General features: G+C 39.0%; 1 pseudogene across 1 annotated transcript; it reads left to right on the top strand.

The window, feature by feature from the left end:
• The first annotated feature begins 14,310 nt into the window (after nt 1–14,310).
• On the top strand, nt 14,311–15,182 carry LOC311187573 (general transcription factor IIH subunit 3-like; annotated as a pseudogene). The gene is made up of 2 exons: nt 14,311–14,789; nt 14,919–15,182. The product of its transcript is annotated as a general transcription factor IIH subunit 3-like (transcript).
• The last annotated feature ends 3,961 nt before the right edge of the window (nt 15,183–19,143 follow it).

The following is a 19,143-nucleotide window of genomic DNA, read 5'->3' as shown; positions in this document are numbered from 1 at the left end:
TGAAAGACAGTGAAAATGTGCTACCATCTATGAAAATCCTGTGTCGTGCTCTAACATTACTGCAGTCCCCACTCCCCACTCTTGGTTGAAGGGGAGATTTTATTTGCCTCCAGATACAACCACAGTCAAATTAGTTAACATTTCTTGGTTTCCTCATTTAAGAATTAAAGATGAACCATACTTACAAAAAATTATGTGGCATAGCAAAAATATATTCGCTTTGGGAGTTAAAAGATGTGTATTTTACCCCTGGCTGTACCATTAAGTATTTAGCTGTAAATTCCTATGCAATTTACATACACTTTATGAGTCTCACTTTAGTTACATATGATGCTTGTCATATTACCATCCAAGGTTACTATGTGAAAATTTTGGAAAATTACAAAGTGCTAGTGAAAAATATAGTGAAGAATTATAGTCTTATATGGTCATAGGAAAATTATTTCTACAATAAATTTGTTTCATTACTTTTCTTATGACAAATGTAGTTTATGCCTAATTTTATTTTATTGTTTATTTTTTTCTTACATCATTGTTCATTATCTGATTCTCCCCTCAGGTGTAGTCCCCATAATTCTCCCACCACCACAGCACCTATGACCCATCACCACAGTTTCTTGTGATCTTTCCTGTTTTGACCCTTCTCTCTTCCCTTACCCTGCTGTCAAGACTCAGATCTATGGTTTGCCTGCAAGTTTTGTCTTTTTCCTGACCCTTTGTTCACTTTCCCTATAATCTACCTATAAGTGAAACCATCCAATATTTTTTTCTTCTGACTTATTTCTCTGAACATAATGCCTTCCAGCTTTATTCATGTTGCCACAAATGGCATGAGTTTATCTATTTTGATCATTGAGTAGTATTCCATTGTGTATATGTGCCACATCTTCTGATCCAATCATCTGTTCTAGCGCATTTAGGTTGTTTCCATGTCTTAGGTATTGTAAATATTGCTGTAATAAACTTAGGAATGCAGGTTTCCTTCTCAATTAGTGTTTTTGTGTCCTTTGGGTAGATTCCTTGGAGTAGAATCACTGGTCATATGGTAGATCCATTTTTACTAATTTCAGAAACCTCCACACAGCTTTCCATATTGTCTGGACCAGTTTGCATTCCCACCAGCAGTGTAAAAGGGTTCCTTTTTCTCTACATCTTGAACAGCATTTCTTTTTTCAAGTTTTGTGTTTGTTTGTTTCTTTGTTTTTAAAGATTTATTTATTTATACAAGAACGGGGGTACAGGTCAGAGGTGCGGGAGCATGAGAGCATTCACCAGAGACAGAGCAGGGAGCAGAACAGGCAGACAGACTGAAGACACTACTGAGGGGAGCAGTGGGTGAGGTAGGAGAGGTCTGCCACGCCATGTGGGTTTCTCCCTGGCCAGCCGGGAATTGAACCCGCTCTGCAGAGGCTATGGACAGCTTCAGATTGTGGCTCTCAACCCACTGTGCCACCTGGGAAGCCTTCTAGTTTTTTTTTAATATGGGCCATTTTCACAGTGTGAGGTGGTATCTCACTGTGGTTTTGATTTGCACCTCCCTGATTATAAGTGATGTTGAACATTTTTTCATATACCTGTCATATGCCTAATTTTAGAAAATATAAATGGAAAATAACAACCCTAATCTTATCCACATAGATAACCACACTTAACTCCATGATATCTGTATATCCCTCCTGATTCTTAAACAAAGGAAAAATGTGTAATTTTCTCTTACAAAAATAAAATCATACCATATATATTATTTCATATTTTGTTTCATTGCTGCTTAAAACTAGCATTATTATGTTTCTATTATAAAAGAGGATTCATTATCTTAATATTTTAATGGCTCCGTAATTTTTCATTGTTTGAACTTATAGTTATTAAGGATTTTTAAATTGTTACCAATTTTTTGTTCTGGGTTGAGTTGCATTTTACATGCTTATTTTATGCTTTGCAAGGTGGTTCGAATAATCAATCTTTTCTCTTGAAAAAGAAGACATGGTGTGGAATCATTCTTTACTTGCGATCTTAAATATCAGACTCAGTAAGTCATGCTGTCTCTACAAAATAGAAAATTTTATTATCATCCAGATTTTGTCTCTGACTCGTATTTGACAGCATCTCTGTCCAAATAAACTATTGGGCTTTGTGTTATATGGGACTAATGTTAAGCAAAGTATCCAAATGATTCCAACTGTTTGCTCTTCCCCAGTGCTTGAAGTGTGCCCTACTTTTTGCAGAGGAGGGAAGATTTTATTTGCTCTAGATACAACCACAATTGAATTACTTAACTTTTCTTAATATCCCCATTAAATAATTAAAGATGAAACACAAATGGAGGGCAAGAGTCCAAGAAAGTATAATCAGATAAAATTGGAAATGATTCAGAAAAGATAATCCAAAAGCAGTACATAACTTAATTTTAGCATTCAAGTCAAGACAGAGATGTGCAGAGCCCATGCAGATTGTGAAACATGGTGGAGAAATCACTGCTAGAAATCAGGAAAGGAACTTTTAAAAATTCAGATGCTATCTTGCTAGAGGAACTGTAAAAAATCACTTCCCTTTTCTGGATCTCATTTTCATCCAGTAATGAATGAAATGGATGGTAATGATAGGTCTTAGGTGCTCTATCCTTGAAAAACCTCATAACCCTGAAAAATGTAGGCCTAGAGGGTCAGAATTTGATAAAGGAATATAAACTTTTAAGTTGCAAAAGATTACAGTGTTACTCAGTCTTCCCATAAAAGTAGCAAGAATATTACTTGAAGGAAATGCAAATGGGCAACAGGTATATGAAAAAAATGTTGAATATCACTTGTAATCAGGGAAAAACAAATCAAAACCACAATGAGATACCACCTTACACCAGTGAGAATGGCACATATTAACAAAACAAGCAACAACAAATGATGGCAAGGATGTGGAGAAAAAGCAGCTCTCCTACACTTCTGGTGGGATTGCAAACTGGTCCAACCACTATGGAAAGCTGTCTGGAGGTTCCTCTAACTACTAAAAATGGAGCTACCATATAAACCAGTAATTCCACTCCTGGGGATCTACCCAAAGGACACAAAAACACTAATTCAAAAGGGTACCCACACCCCTATGTTTATTGCAGCACTATTTACAATAGGTAAGCTATGGAAACAACCCAAATGCCCAAAAAGAGACGACTGGATCAAGAAGATGTGGTATATATACACAATGGAATATTCAGCAATCAAAAAAGATATACTCATGCCATTCACAGCAACATGGATGGAGCTAGAAGGGATTATGCTCAGTGAAATAAGCCAGAAGGCAAAAGAAAAATACTGGATGGTTTCACTTATAAGAGGAATGTAGGGGAACCAAATAAGGGACCAGAAAAAATATATAATAAATTAAAAAACAAAATTAACAGGCAACTATTAATCAGAAACACTCTGCACAGGAAGGGGAGGGAGAGGGATCAAAACAGGGAGGGAATATGTTCTTACACAAGGGACCGTGGTGACGGTGCATGGGTGAATTGGTGGTGGGAATTTTGCAGGGACTACACCTGAGAGGAGAAGTCATGCATTGTACAAAAAGGAAGACTTATGTAAAATATATATAAAATTAAATTAAATTTAAAAAAAATATTACTTGAGTCATGCAAATCTGGACTCAAGAGAATTTTGCAGACCTCTGATCTTTGTTTTTCTGTTCCTCTTCTGCTACTCATCTTCACAGCCAATGTGTACAGCATTTGTGGCATTTTGTAGGGTGGAGCAGGGGATTACCTTTGAGTATGGCAAAAGTAAGGGGATAGGGTATACTCTATTTGAAGTTCAGAAAGATATCTGATAAAATATTTCATGTTATTCTTGTGGGAGAACGTGGTGAATTTGGGACTGCAAGAATACAGATGGGGTAGGGGCGGAGGGTTTATAACTGATTTAATAGTTGGATCCAAAGAGTTGTTTTAAAGACTCTATGTCCACTGAGATGAACCTCTTATTTAATGTGTCAGGAAAATCTGTCCTTGGTCCTGGCCTAATTCAACATTTTCATTGCTGACTTAAAAAGAGGGCAAAGATAATGTGCTTATCAGATATGCAGTGTGCACAAAGCTACTTAACAGAAACAGGATCTTAAAAGTTATCTTTGATATGTACTTTTACAGTTCATGGTGGAATCAGGATATAACTGAAGGTAGAAGCCAGACTTTCTTTATTCATTATTATTATACCTCCAGGATATTTGGGTCAGATAGTCTCTGGGCAACAAAACGTGCATGTGTGTGTATGTGTGCGTGTGATAAGTTTGTTTTAAAAGTGTCAAGTTTGGAGGGCCTCCTTGGTGGCCTAGGGGTTCAGCCTCAGTGCTATCACCACTATGGCCTGAGTTCAATCCCCATCCAGGGAGCTACCCACATGGCACAGCAGACCTTTCCTGTCTTGCCCGCTGCTCCCCTCAGCAGTGTATTTCAGTAGATCCACATGTTCTGTTCCCCACTCTGTCTCTGGTGAATATTCTCACCCCCCCACACCTCTAGCCTGTACCCCAGTTCTTGTATGCATAAATAAATAAATAAATAAGAAATCTGTTTAAAAGAAGTGTCAAGATTGCAAGACAACACACAGACTCAGGGTGCAACAACAATGGGGTTTATTATCAAGGGATATTGGAAATAAGGAAAGAATTTCTAAGGCCACAAATGGTTGGCTGTCTCACCGCAGATAGTGTCTGCAGTGTCCAGTAGTCCAAAACAAAGGCTGCTTGTGCAAAATGACACTGGTCCTGGAGTTGGTGACACACAATTAAGCAGGGAACAGGATCCAACTCACGGTGGCAGCTGGAAATGATCACAAGTGGAGCTGCAAAAGTAGCACCACAGTCCACCTGCCTGGCTGGACAGCACTGGATGCCAGACTGTATAGTCCTGGACTCACCAGCACCAGGAAGTGGTGCTGGAGGATCAGAGGCATTGAACTGCTATCAGAGATGGCCTGACACATGTCAGCAGTACCAGTCACCTGTCAGTAGTGAGGGTCAGCATTGGTCAATAGTGCCAGTCAGTACCAATCACCAGGAGATGATGCCAGAGACACGAGTCCTAGAGCTCTTTGTGAGCTGTTGGTATACACCAGCAGCAACCACCTCTTTTAGAGACACTGGGCCCAGACTGATAGTGTTTTTTATAAGTGGTGTCAGAGACAGAGCTAGAGGCAGGTACAACAGCCAGGCCACTACAAAGGTTTCAAAGTCAGTCCAATTAATCCTGTTCTGAAGCCATCTGCTGAATGAATTCAAGCTGGCTGCTGCTCTGCTTATATCCTCTTCAGGGTCCCCTCCTTACAAGCCTGATTGGGCTATTTTCTTTTTTTTTAATATTTTATTTTATATAATTCTTACATCATTTTTCATCTTTCACAATGTATGCATTTTCATTTTGGTTATATTCCCCATACAATTGCACCCCCCCTTATTTTGACTCTAGTCCTTCCTCTCCCCGCCCCTTCCTCCCCCCCACCCCCCTGTATTGTGTCTCTGGTTTATAGTTGCTTGTTGATTTTGATTTTTACTTTGTATTGATTAGTCTTTTTCCTGGTCTCTTATTTACATTTTCTAAATTCCTGCTATAAGTGAGACCATCCGGTATTTTTCCTTTTCTTTCTGACTTATTTCGCTGAGCATGATCCCTTCCAGCGCCATCCATGTTGTTTCAAATTGCATGTGTTTATCTTTTTTGAATGCTGAGTAATATTCCATGGTGTATATGTACCACATCTTCTTGATCCAGTCATCTATTTTTGGGCATTTGGGTTGTTTCCAAAGCTTAGCTATTGTAAATAGTGCTGCTACAAACATAGGGGTGCAGGTGCCCTTTGGAATTGATGTTTCTGTGTCCTTTGGGTAAATACCTAGGAGGGGAATTGCTGGATCATATGGAAGCTCTATGTTTAGTAGGTCAGGAAATCTCCACACTGCTTTGCATAGTGGTTGGACCAGTTTGCACTCCCACCAGTACTGCATGAGAGTTCCTTTTCTCCACAACCTCGCCAACATTTGTTGTTGCTAGATTTTTTTGTTTTTTTTTTTAATATGTGCCATTCTCACTGGTGTAAGATGGTATCTCATTGTAGTTTTGATTTGCATTTCCCTGATTACAAGTGATGTTGAACATTTTTTCATATGCCTGTTGGCCATTTGCATTTCCTCTTCAGAGAAGTTTCTTTATAGCTCTTCTGCCCATTTTTTTGACTGGATTATTTTCTTTGTTTTTGTTGAGTCTCATCAGCTCTTTGCAGATTTTTGTGATCAGTCCTTTATCATTAGTGTTGCATGCAAAAATGTTCTCCCAGTCAGTGGGGTTTCTCTTTGTTTTGGTTATTTTCTCTTTTGCTTTGCAGAAGCTCTTTAATTTGATGTAGTCCCAGCTGTTTATCTTTGCCTTCACTATCACTGCTTTGGGTGATGTGTCTGTAAAGATGTCTTTGAGGTGCATGTCATGCAGTGTTTCGCCTGATTAGGCTATTTTCAATCCTAATTGTTTTATTGGTGCTATGTAGTGGCAGGAGGACGTGGAGCAGTTTCTCTATGACCCGAGTAGATGGGGTGAAGGAGTAGAGAGTCCTGTACCCCTCAGTGGCTTTTCAGGCTTTTATTGGGATTTCCAGGTACACGGCAGGCAGGGGTGCTGGGGAGCCGGGAGGCTGGCAGGCCTCCAAGCCCCCAGCAAGTCTTCACTCTTTCTGGGCTCTCCGGCATTCTCTGGTGGTCTCTTCTTCTCTTTCACTCAGCTCTCTGCTTCTTTCATGGTTCTGCTTCTGCTTCTCTGCTTCTCGTGGTTCTGCTCTCTGCTGGTGTCCCCGTGATGCCGCCCTTATAAGCCCAGTCTTACCCCAGGTAAATACCATCTACATATGCCCACACTCTATTCCAGGTGCCCATCATCAGGCATGCGTTCAGGACTGCAAGGATCCATTATCAATCCTAATGGCGGGAGGGCAGAAAAGCCTAATACTTTACTTACCCTACATGCTAGTTAAGTACCAATGAGCTTGCTCTATTTTCAGTTACTCAGTGGCCTCAAAGCCTTGAATGGAACTGGAGAGCTTAAACCTGATTGGTCTATTTTCACAATTTTCAGAATTGAAACCCTGGGAGCCTGCCCAGTTCGGACCTGCAGTGACATCAGAGCAGGCTCCTCTGTCATGTGGTCAGGGGACCCCCAGCTGGAGCCAGGCCTAAATGAGGCTGGAGTCTCACTGTACCTGGCTCCCCTCAGCAGGGCTGGGTGTAGCCATGCAGAGTGGCTCACTGCAGGGCTTGAACATGGATTGAAGCAGCTGCAGGGTAGGCTTCCACTCAGAACTCTCATGTTGGTCCATGGGCCTTTCTCCTCCCAAAGCTAGCATCAGGCCAGGATAAGTGGAGGGTAAATGAAGATTGCTCAGGTTTTTGTGCCGTGGGCCTCTGTGACTATCACCTGTGGCCTTGAATGCAGGAAGCACTTGGGAGCATGGGCTTTGGGTACACAAGGCTGATGGTGGACACCTGGAGTATTGTGTGGGCGTGCGTATAATGGGCACACCTCAGCTGAGAGGCTGAGCACGTAAGGGTGGCAGAGGCTGATGTGGCAGAGAGTGGCGGAGAGACCACGAGAAGACGCCAGAGTGAGCCTAAGAAAGTGAAGATTCACCAGGGGCTAGGAGGCCTGCCAGCTTCCGGGCCCCACTGCCTGCCCTACACCTGGTTGCTGCACTACAAGTGGTGTAGAAAGATCATTAAAAGCCTGGAAGTCCATTGAGGGCTCCAGGACCCTCCTTTGCCCGCTCTGCCTGCTTCCACTGTAGTAAGCCTCCCTGATGCAGCCCCTGGGCCTGCTCTGGAGCAGGGCAGGAAAAATTGCCACCCACTGTTATGAGGGCTTGCTACTGGCCCTGCTCCTGGAGCCCCTATGGGGCTGCTTGTGCTGGAGCAAAGGGCAAGGAAATTGCCCCTGCCACCACTGGAACCAATGGAGCACCCACAGGCAGCGCAAGGAGATAGCAAAGCCGACACGCCCTGCCATTTGCAGTGGGTCCGCAGTAAACAAGGTCATGCTCACCCCTGACCCAACACCTCTAGGCACCATGGAGATCCTGTTTCAGTTTAGGTCTGGTTTATTTCACCAGAAAGAAATTAATCACCTAAACTAGAGACTTGTGTAGCATTAGCATTAAGTCATAAGTGCTTTCTTTGGATTTCTGACAGGAAAATGCCTGTTGCTTAATAATTTGGGACAAATATTTGGCAGTACCAGATAATGACACTGTCTTTTTCACAACAATAAAGTTCTTGAAATCAGCTTTACTACTTCATTAATTCCTCAAGACAAAAGCTTATTATTTCTAAAGCAATGTGCTGAGAGTTATGGATAAAACAAATGCTTCCCTAGAAGCATGTGTGTATGGAAGGTCAAACATTTACGGAAATTATTTCCATGGTACACGATGACGCATGATAAGAGACAAATAAGAATCACTAATTACAGCAGAAGCTCTGGGAAGGGAGGGAGAGAGGTAGTGATGACATATGACCTGAGAAGATCAGAGAAGCCCTTCTGGAGAAAGAGAACTTCATACTAATTCCAGTCAAATTACTGAGGACCTCTGCTATATATATATATATATATATATATATATATAGAGAGAGAGAGAGAGAGAGAGAGAGGCTTAAACTTAAACTTAGGGCTCTATGCAACCATGTAACACATAACGTAGGGAAATGGAGAAAGGAAAAGGCACAGTTTTGAAGCATTTGCAGGCAGGTCTACTAGGCCTAATGCGAGGGATTAATTTTAGAGCATTTTTTCGTTTAGAAATGGGAACCCCACGCTATCCTGTGTCACCAGCTGCTCTGTTCTGTTCATTGGGAATGAAGCTGAGACTATCCCTTCACTCTGGAAAAGGAAGAAAAGAGCAGGTGCCAGAGCTCATGTACTGAAATAGACCAATGGTCTGTCCAACAGTCAATCATGCTCCAATGGCAGATATTCAAGGATAAACAAGTCAACTGTGAACTAACAGCTGCTAACAGTCTTTTCCCTAACAATTTGAGGATACCCCAAGCTAAAGATAAATTTTCTATGCCCCACATTTTATATTGTCAGAGCAAAGCCCCACTGCCTACTGAAGCTTTCATTTCAGCAAAAGTTGTATCTTCTGAAAAATGTTGAACACTAAAATAAGTAGTAGTTAGTGCATATTATGAAATTAATTAGTAAATATTTTCTAACCAGAGGAGTATTCTGGAATGATCTTGGCTGTGGTTCCCAAACCTCTGATATACTTTGTTTTAGAGTTGCAGATTTTCAGACTCTCCCTGGCTTGCCACCCTGGGCCTAGCCCCTCCCTGCCAATGTCTTGCAATTTCATCTTCGCCCTGTCTGCCCTAATTGAAATAGTCTGGAGCCAAGAGTCCATAAATGTGGGTACTAGCTTTAACATTAATACTGGTCTTTAGTTTTCCCATCAGAAAATGAGTGCTTAGCTCACAGTATATAATTGTTGTTTTATGAGAGAACTGCATGTGGAGGTTAATGAGCTACACAAGTATGTGGTGGACATGTTATTACTTAGAGTTATTTTGGAGACTGGGAACACTTGGAAATTGCTCTTATGTGAATAATCAGTATGAAAACAGCTTATTTCCTGATTAAAAGTCCGCAGCCTCGAGGAAAGCCCTACTGTATTTTATAGCCTAAATGTTTGTGTTCTCTCCCTCCCTCCTTCTCTCTCTCTCTCTCTCTCTCTCTCTCTCTCTCTCTCTCTCTCACACACACACACACACACACACACACACACACACACGCAAAATGAGTGAAAAAAAAATGATCAGGGAAAAAAACACAACTTTAAAATTTTGTTGTATAATATCCTTAAGATTCTTACTGTACATTGAACTTCAATTTAAATCATTTTTAATTACATGTATATGTTTATTTACATACAGTCTGTCTCCTTTCATAGAGAATTTGCAGCAACCAAGCTTTAACTTTTTCAAAAGCTTAGGTGGTGTTCAAACCAGTGAAGACTGCATTCCTCAAGTTTTCAAAGGAAAACCAGAAGTTGTTGAGTTATGCAGCAAAAAATTAAGTACTATTTTTTCAGATTGCACAAAAAGTTATGAAGAGCAATGACTCAGATATTTCCTGTGAAATATGTTGTGAACAAATTCATTACGGACTCATGTAAAGTGAACAGCTAGCCAACAGTGAACAGCTAAATATATCACAGAGACTAAGAAATATAAACAGAAGTTTGTCCTGGTACCATTCAACTACACAAACTACTGTAGGAGAGTCTCTGTTTAGAGTCCACTATCATGTAAGTATAATGTCCTTTTTTAGGAAATACTTGAATTAGAAGCATTGAACATGTCTGTAACTAACCCCTATAAACACATTACAAATATTCATGGCTAGTTGGAAAGAAAAAAAGTAACAAAATTACCAACTGCTGAGAATGTGATATTTGCATTAAATTGTTGTATCCCAATGTATTCACTGAGCACTTAACTCTTGTTTTGTCATTGCCTGGTAGCATATCTGTGTGTGTGTGTATGTGTGTGTGTTTGTATGTATTTGTGTTTTCCTGTTCTTTCTGAATGGAATCTAAACTGTCTGAGGGCAGTATACCATGTCTTTATCCTGCATGTCCCTGTCCATATCATATGTTCTATAATTACAGTTGATTAAAGGTCATATTTTCCTATTTGGAAACTAAATTCTAGAACCGATCTTACCATCTCTGGCCAAGGAAATTATTTAAAATTCATGAGGTTTTTTTGGAGAGTCTAACTTTTTAAAAATAATAACTTAGCCTTTCCATAAAATAATTATAAGCATTTCTATTTCTGTGTAAAGAGTACCATGATTCAACTTGACAACTGTAAACAGCATAGAAACACCATTTTTAATCCAACTTATTTGAGTTCAGGCTGCTTTTGATGAAAATTAAACTTGAATCTTTTTGCTTTGGTGTGTTTGGGAGTTGCTTGGTCCTGCATAGTTCTGAAGTAGTAAGTGATTTGACATTTGAAAACATTCACTCATTCAGGGCCTTTGAACTGGTACTTTTGGCTCAGATTAAGGGAGATGACTGGTTAGGATTCTTAACAGCAGTTGTGTTACTCAATTTCCTGCTCCAATCCAGTTCTCTCTGAGTATTATTAACCAAGAAATCCCCTTTCTGTTGTAGAAAGATATGATATGATATGTTATGACTTGACTAAGATTATCTCTGTTGATTTTTTGTGCTAGGGAGAAGTTTCTGTTATTTTCGTTTTTAATATGAGAACAAAGAAGCTGGCTTTACCTCAAAAGTGAACAATGGAGGAAAGGAAGAAAAAGAAATATACGCATGGTCAATGGAAAGGATTACAGACATGAACTGCCCAAGTTTGTCTTTTATGATCCAGCTCCTTTTGAACAGAATGCAAAGTAGGGGATATTTTTCTTTTTTTTTTTTTAAGATTTATTTATTTATTTAAACAAGCACTGGGTACAGTCAGAAGCGCGGGAGGGTGAGAGAATTCACCAGAGCCAGAGCAGGGAACAGATCAGGCAGACTGACGAAATACACTGCTGAGGGGAGCAGCGGGCAGCAGGAGAGGTCTGCGCGCCATGTGGGAACCTCACCAGTGTCCGGGGCTCGAACCAGCGCTGCAGAGGCTGCGGGCAGCTTCGCAGCCCAGCGCTCAACTGCTATGCCACCAGGGGAGGCCCAGGGATATTTTTCTTGAGCGTTTGTCTTTTCTTTATCTTCATTTGTTTTACCTTCCTCCCTTTCAGAGTTTTATAATATGCCCAGTGCCCTAATCTTTATTTCACTTGTAAACTCCTTGAAGTAGACCCCATGTCTTTTCCTTCTCTTCTTTCCTTTTTCTTAGTATTGCGGTTAATGTAGGTTTATAACACTGTTTAATTTTCATGAATACAGCATCAGTACTTGTCAAATGTATGATGCCATACCAACTCACACCCACCATTGAAGTTCTAGTCACCACCCACCATAATTCAATTCACCCCCTATACCTGTTCCTCTCACCCCCTAAACCCTTCCTCTCTAGTAACCACCATATATTTCACCTGTCTATGCCCAACATCTAACACATTATATTGCACATAATAGGCACTATTTACATGTTTACTGGTTTATACTGCATTGTAATCCTTTTTTGTCCTCCTCAATACCTTTGTAATTTATACAATCAGTTAAGGTAGAAGTTGTGCAAAAGCGGGAACTTTTACTGCTTTACTCAAATAAGATACCAATAAAATTTTGTGCACTGTTACAGATTTAGCAGAGAGATGTTTTGAGCTATTTTTAAATGAGATCACCTATCTTGTCACTATTATAGAACTACAAAAACCTATGAAACATCAATGGAATTCCAAATGGAATTCCAGCACTCTGATATTTAGTGGGCTTTAAGGAGCTGTTAAAGTGACAAAGGGAAGAGAATCTTCTGGAGATACTTAAATCATAGTACTTATCTGATGTTTGCACTGTCTACTCACAAGGCTGGCCTTCTCAATGGGGCCTTAAAATAAGCAAAAGTACAGGGCCTCCCCAGTGGCGCAGCGGTTGAACGCTGGGTTGTGAAGCTGCCCACAGCCTCTGCAGCGCTGGTTCGAGCCCCTGGCACTGGGTGAGGGTCCCACCTGGCGCGTAGACCTCTCCTGCTGCCCGCTGCTCCCCTCAGCAGTGTACTTCAGTCCTTCTGCCTGTTCTGTTCCCTGCTCTGGCTCTGGTGAATTCTCTCACCCTCCTGCACTTCTGACTGTACCCAGTGCTTGTTCAAATAAATAAATAAATCTTTTAAAAAAAAATTTTCAAAAAAAGTCTTTAAAAAAATACGCAAAAGTACAACTGGCATTTTTTTTTTAATTTATGAACATCTCAACCAAGTTTAACCATTACTGGAGGAAACAAAATTCATAGATATCTTGGATTTTCTTTTTATTCTTCCATAATTAGAGTGACTGCCCCTTTGAAAACTCTGGGGTAACAAGAAGAGGATAAGGGAAAAGACTGTGGGAATCTTGAAACATGAAACATGGAAGACTTATAGGGGAATACCTCTATGTGGTATAGGAGAGGTAGTTCACAAATATGCTTCTCAAACTCAATAGTTACAGAAATATTATCTGATGAGACTCAACACACTTTCATGATGAAAACTTTCAGTAAGATGGGTATAGAATAAGCCTCAACATAATAAAGGGCAAACCTATAGTTAACACCAAACTCAATGATGAAAAACTGAAAGTTTTTCCTTTAAACTCAGGGACAAGACAAGAAAGTCTTAAATATAGTACTTGAAATCCTAACCAAAACAATTAGGAAAGAAAAGTAAATAAAGGCATCCAAATTGGAATGAAGGAAGTAAAATTATTACTATTTGCAGATGACATGATTTTGGACATAGGAAACCCTAAAGCCAACTATGAGTGCCTTGGTGGTCAGTGTGGTGTGGTAACATATGTGTTATCACTTGTGTGTGTGTGTGTATATATATATATATATATATATATATGTATATATATGTATATATATATATAGTGTGTGTATAGTGTGTGTGTACATATATATTCACACACATACATATATAATTTATATGGAACTAGAAAACATCCCAAATATCCAAAAAAAAATCCTGAGATAAAAAGAACACAAATGGAAGTATTGTGCTGTTAAATCAAACTATTCTCTTAAACTATTCTCTTAAACTACTTTACTGTAATCAAAACATGGTACAAGAATAAAAACAGACACAGATCAATGAGACAGGAATAAAGAAATACACACACATATGCATGCGCACACAAACACACACCTTACCAAAAAGAATAAAGGCCAAGAAAATAAAGTGAAGAAAGGCTTCTTTGAAAATATGTTGGTGAAACTGCATAGACAGAAAAGAATGAAACTAGACCACTACCTTGCACAGTAAACAAAAATTAATCCAAAATGAATTTAAAATTTCAGTGTAAGACCTGAAACTATGAAGTATATAGAAGAAAACATAGGCAATATGGTCCTTGACAGCAACCCTTGCAATGTCATTGTGGATTCACCTCCAACAACTGGGAAGAACAAAAGCAAAAATGAACAAATTTGAAGTACCTCAAACTTAAAAACTTCTGCATACTGAAAGAAACCATCATCAAATTGAAAAAGAAGAGAGTAATTGAAAAAATGTCTCCAACAAGAGGTTAATATCATATATATATAAAGAACTCATATAATTCAACAAAAAGAAACAAACTGATTTTAAAATGAGCAGAGCAGAAGGACCCTGGCTGCCATGGTTTCAGACAAATAAATTGGATATTATAGTTATCATAGTTGATACACTCCAATTTTGTGGGGGATGCAAACATTAAAGGGATCTCAGCCTACCTTATCAAAATACATAGATTCTGTAATGGTGCTGGAGTATTCTCATTTATTCATGAACTGTTCCAACAAACTTGCTCTGATAGTAAGTCACACTCAAGAAAATTGATTCTTGTATCCTGGAAAGAATAGCACACTTGGAGTCTTCTTTGGAGACCCTGGAAATCCTCCTTGTGAATTTAATCCCTTGGGGAGTAAAGACATTTACTGTTAACAGCAGTAAATGAAGTTATTGTTGAAGAAATGAAAGATCTAATGACCAAGGGTGATATAAAGGGTCAAAATACAAAAATGCTGCTGGCGGGACCCCTCACCAAAGGGCTCTGCTACATTCATAGAAGGAACAAGGAGGATAAAGATAATCAGGAAATGAAGTCAAGAATACCGGTTATTAGGTCTGCAGAAGATAATGCACTGCAGTATATGAACTTCATGAATGTCATCTTTGCAACACAGAAACAGAATATTTTGATCAATGTCTATATTTTAGACTCTGATTCAGGACTCCTCTGACAGATTTGTGACATCACAGGGGGATTATATGTGAAAGTGCCTCAAATGTACTCCCTCTTGTAGTATTTACAGTGCATTTTTCTTCCTGACCAAAATCAGTTCTCAGTTAATCTCCACCCCCCACCCCACCCCGCCCTGATTATTGTTGACTACTGGGCTGCTTGCTTCTGTCATCTCAGTTCCATTGAAATTGTCTCTGTCTGTTCTACGTCTTTATCACTTTTCTACAATTTCAGCTCTATCTACACTATCTGTGAGTATCTTTGAATTTCAATGCTAACTTCCCCTTCAAAGAACAGAGCCTTGAAAAATGTATTCCTCTCTGTTGCATTTCAGGATAGCCTTTAAGATTTCTAGGCCTGGGCCTCCCTGGTGGCATAGCGGTTGAGCGCTGGGTTGCGAAACTTCCCACAGCCTCTGAAGCGCCAGTTCGATCCCCGGCTGCCAGGTGATGGTCCCACATGGCACGCAGACCTCTCCTGCCACCTACTGCTCCCCTCAGCAGTGCATTTCGTCAGTCTGCCTGTTATGCTCCCCACTCTGGCTCTGGTGAATTCTCTCTCCCTCCCATGCTTCTGACTGTACCCAGTGCCTGCAACCTCTGCAGCACCGGTTTGATCCCCGGCCACGGGTGAGGGTCCCGTAAAGCACGCAGGCCTCTCCTGCCGCCCGCTGCTCCCCTCAGCAGTGTGTTTCGTCGGTCTGCCTGGTGAATTCCCTGCTCTGGCTCTGGTGAATTCTCTCACCCTCCGGCACTTCTGACTGTACCCAGTGCTTGTATGGATGAATAAATAAATCTTTAAGAGAAAAAAAAGTTGTTTTCCAATCTCTGAGAGCTATTAATAGAAATTTTATGGTGAACACTTACTTTGTTAGGAAGATTTTGAAAAAATACAGATATTTATAAAATAATATTTAATGAAGTTCTTTACACAGATATTTCTGAAACATCTTCATCCTGTTCTTTGGGGTTTAATTTGTTTGAGAGAGTCAGCCTATGCATGTATACTCTAAATGTTTTCTAACTTATTTTTGCCTGAAAGTGGGAAGAAAGCAAAATTTTGAGTTTTTTTATTAAATCGATAATCATTTGTCAAAATAAGTCTTTCATGACTGTAGACTTTAGTACCTATTATTCAAGCCTACATTCTTACTGTTAAAAATAAAATATGTGAAACTGGTACAAGACTTGTACAAGACTGTTACATTTCCAGGCTCACCACTCTATTCAACATAGTATAAGAAGTTCTAGATAGAGCAATTAGACAAGAGAAAGATATAAAAGGAATACAAACTAGAAAAGAAGAAGTAAAGCTATTATTATTTACAAATGACATGATATTATACATAGAGAACCCTCAAGAGCCTATGGAAAAACTAATTGAAACAATCAGTTTATCAGAGTGGCAGAGTATAAAATCAACACAGAAATCTGTTGCCTTCCTATATACAAACAACGAGACAGAAGAAGAAATAAAGTTATCCTATTTAATAACACCAAAAGAAATTAAAATCCTAGGAATAAATCTAACAAAGGAGGCAAAAGATCTGTACAAAGAAAACTATAAGACATTGGTAAAAGAAATAGAAACACAAAGAAATGGAAAAATATCACCTGCTTATGGAATGGAAGAATGAACATTGTCAAAATGCACATTCTACCTAAAGCACTATAAAGATTCAACGCAATCACAATAGAAGTATCAATGGCATCTTTCAAAGAGCTGGAACAAATACATACAGAATAAAAAAAAACATACAGAATAGAATTGAGAGCCCAGAAATAAAACCACATCTATATGTAGAGTTAATCTATGACAAAGGAGCTAAGAACATACACTAGAACAAGGATAGACTCTTCAGTAAATTATATTGGGAAAACTGGACAGCCAAAAGTGAAAGAATGAAACTAGACCACTATCTCATACCATACACAAGAATCAACTCAAAATGGATAAAAGATTTGAATGTAAGACCTGAAACCTTAAAATACAAAGAAAATATAGGCAAACCATTTCATGACATAAACTTCAGTGATGTCTTTATGGATTAGTCCCCAACAGCAAGGAAAACAAAAGAGAACACAAATAACTGGAACTACATCAAAAAAAACCTCTACACAGTAAAAGAAAATATATAACTATGTCAAAAAAACAACTTATTGAATGAAAGAAAATATTTGCACATCATACATCTGACAAGGGACTGATATTAAAGATTTACAAAGAACACACACAACTGTACTAAACCAAAACAAATAACCCAATCAAAAAATGGATAGAAGAACGAAACAGACACTTCTCCAAAGAAGAAATACAAACTGCAAACAGGCACATGAAAAAATATTCATCATCACTTATTATGTATATGCAAGTCAAGACCACAATGAGATACCATTTCACCCCTGTGAGAATGACCCATATCCAAAAGACCAGAAATAACAAGAGCTGGCAAGGATGTGTAGAAAAAGGAACCCTCCTACAGTGCTGATGGAAATGCAGACTGGTCTAGTCCTTGTGGAAAGTAGTATGGAGATGTCTGAAAACATTAAAAATGGATCTGTCAATCAACCAGTAATTCCTCTTGTAGGTTTCTACCCACAAAACTCAAAAACACTAGAATTAGGCAACTTTCACTACCATGTTTATTGCAGTGCTATTTACTTCAGCTAAATTATGAAAACAACCTAAGTGGCCCCAAACAGATGAGTGGATCAAGAAAAAGTGGTGTATATATATGCAATACCCAGCAATCAAAAAAGGTAAACTCATGGCATTTGTGGCAATAAGGATGGAGTTGAAAGGGATAATGCTAAGTCAAATAAGCCAAAAGGAGAAAGATAAATGCCAGATTGTTCATTAATATGTGGAATATAGAATAACTAAATTAAGAGTCAGATAAAGACAAGCTTAAAATCTAACCTTTGAAAGCTGACTACAGAACTGAAACATCCAGTGGAGGAAGGAGGTAGGGAAGGGGTAAGAACAAAGAGAAAAAGAAACACCATGGTCTGTGGTGGAGGATTATGGGTAATTTGGTGGTGGATGCACTATGGTGGCAATACTTGATGAGGGTATCCAAATATTACTGCAAATAAAAATAAATAAATATATGTGTAGAGTATCTCAACAGACATTTCTTCAAAAAGATATACAGATGGGGCCTCCCCTGGTGGCGCAGCGGTTGAGCACTGGGCTGCGAGGCTGCCTGCAGCCTCTGCAGCGCCGGTTCGTTCCCTGGCCGCTGGCGAGGGTCCCACAAAAAAAAAAAAAAATAGTTATACAGATAGCAATCATCACATGTAAGATATTATCACTTATTGTTAGGGAAATGCAAATCTAAATAACAATGATATATCATAGCATATCTGTAAGAATGGCTATTATTGAGAAGATAAGAAACACCAAGAGGGGGGTGTTGTGGGGGAAGGGTAACAACAAAGAGGGAACAAAGCACAATGGTCTGTGGTAGCGGAATATAGATGAGTGGTTGCACTACCTGATGGTGGTGCCCCAATATTAACTCATTAAAAATACTGAGATACGGGGGTGGGGGCGGGAGGGGAAGGATTGGGGTCAGAATGGGGCGTTTGCAATTGTATGGGGGAATATAAAAATAAAATTTATTATATAAAAAAAATACTGAGATAATAAAAAATATTTTATTAAAATAACAAAAGTAATAAAAATAAATAAGTTACACAATGCAAGGGTGGAAAATGTTGTTTAATGTGAAATATTTTGCCCTGCACCAAGTGGAAGTGACTAATAAAATTCAGTAAGGAGTGGGGCAAAGGGTGGGAATAAATTTAAGAATAGAATTTCTTTATGTTTCATAGCAGGGATGCATTTACTATAAAAATTAAGCATGCAAAATCAGGGGAAAAGAGAAAAGACAAGAAACAAGAAGTGCTGGAGAGGATCTATATTAAAAAGAGAACCCTAATACACTTCTGATGGGAATGTAAATTGGCACAACCACTCTGGAAGACAGTATAGAGATTCTTCAAAAAATTATGAATTGAAGAATACTATATGAAATACCATGTGATCCACTTATTCCACTTCCAATATTTATCCAAAAAGTACTAATTTGAAATGATTTGTGTACCACTATGTTCACTGCAGCATTATTTGCAGTAGTCATGATTAGTGTCTAGACAGATGCATGCATAAAGAGATTTATGTGCATGCATACATACATAGCAGAAATGATTGTGTTACAGAAA

The sequence above is a fragment of the Talpa europaea genome (assembly GCF_964194135.1).
Source record: "Talpa europaea genome assembly, chromosome: X".
NCBI classification, from domain to species: Eukaryota; Metazoa; Chordata; class Mammalia; order Eulipotyphla; family Talpidae; genus Talpa; species Talpa europaea.
Note: the sequence above shows the minus strand (reverse complement) of the source record. Positions and strands in the feature narration are given on the sequence as shown.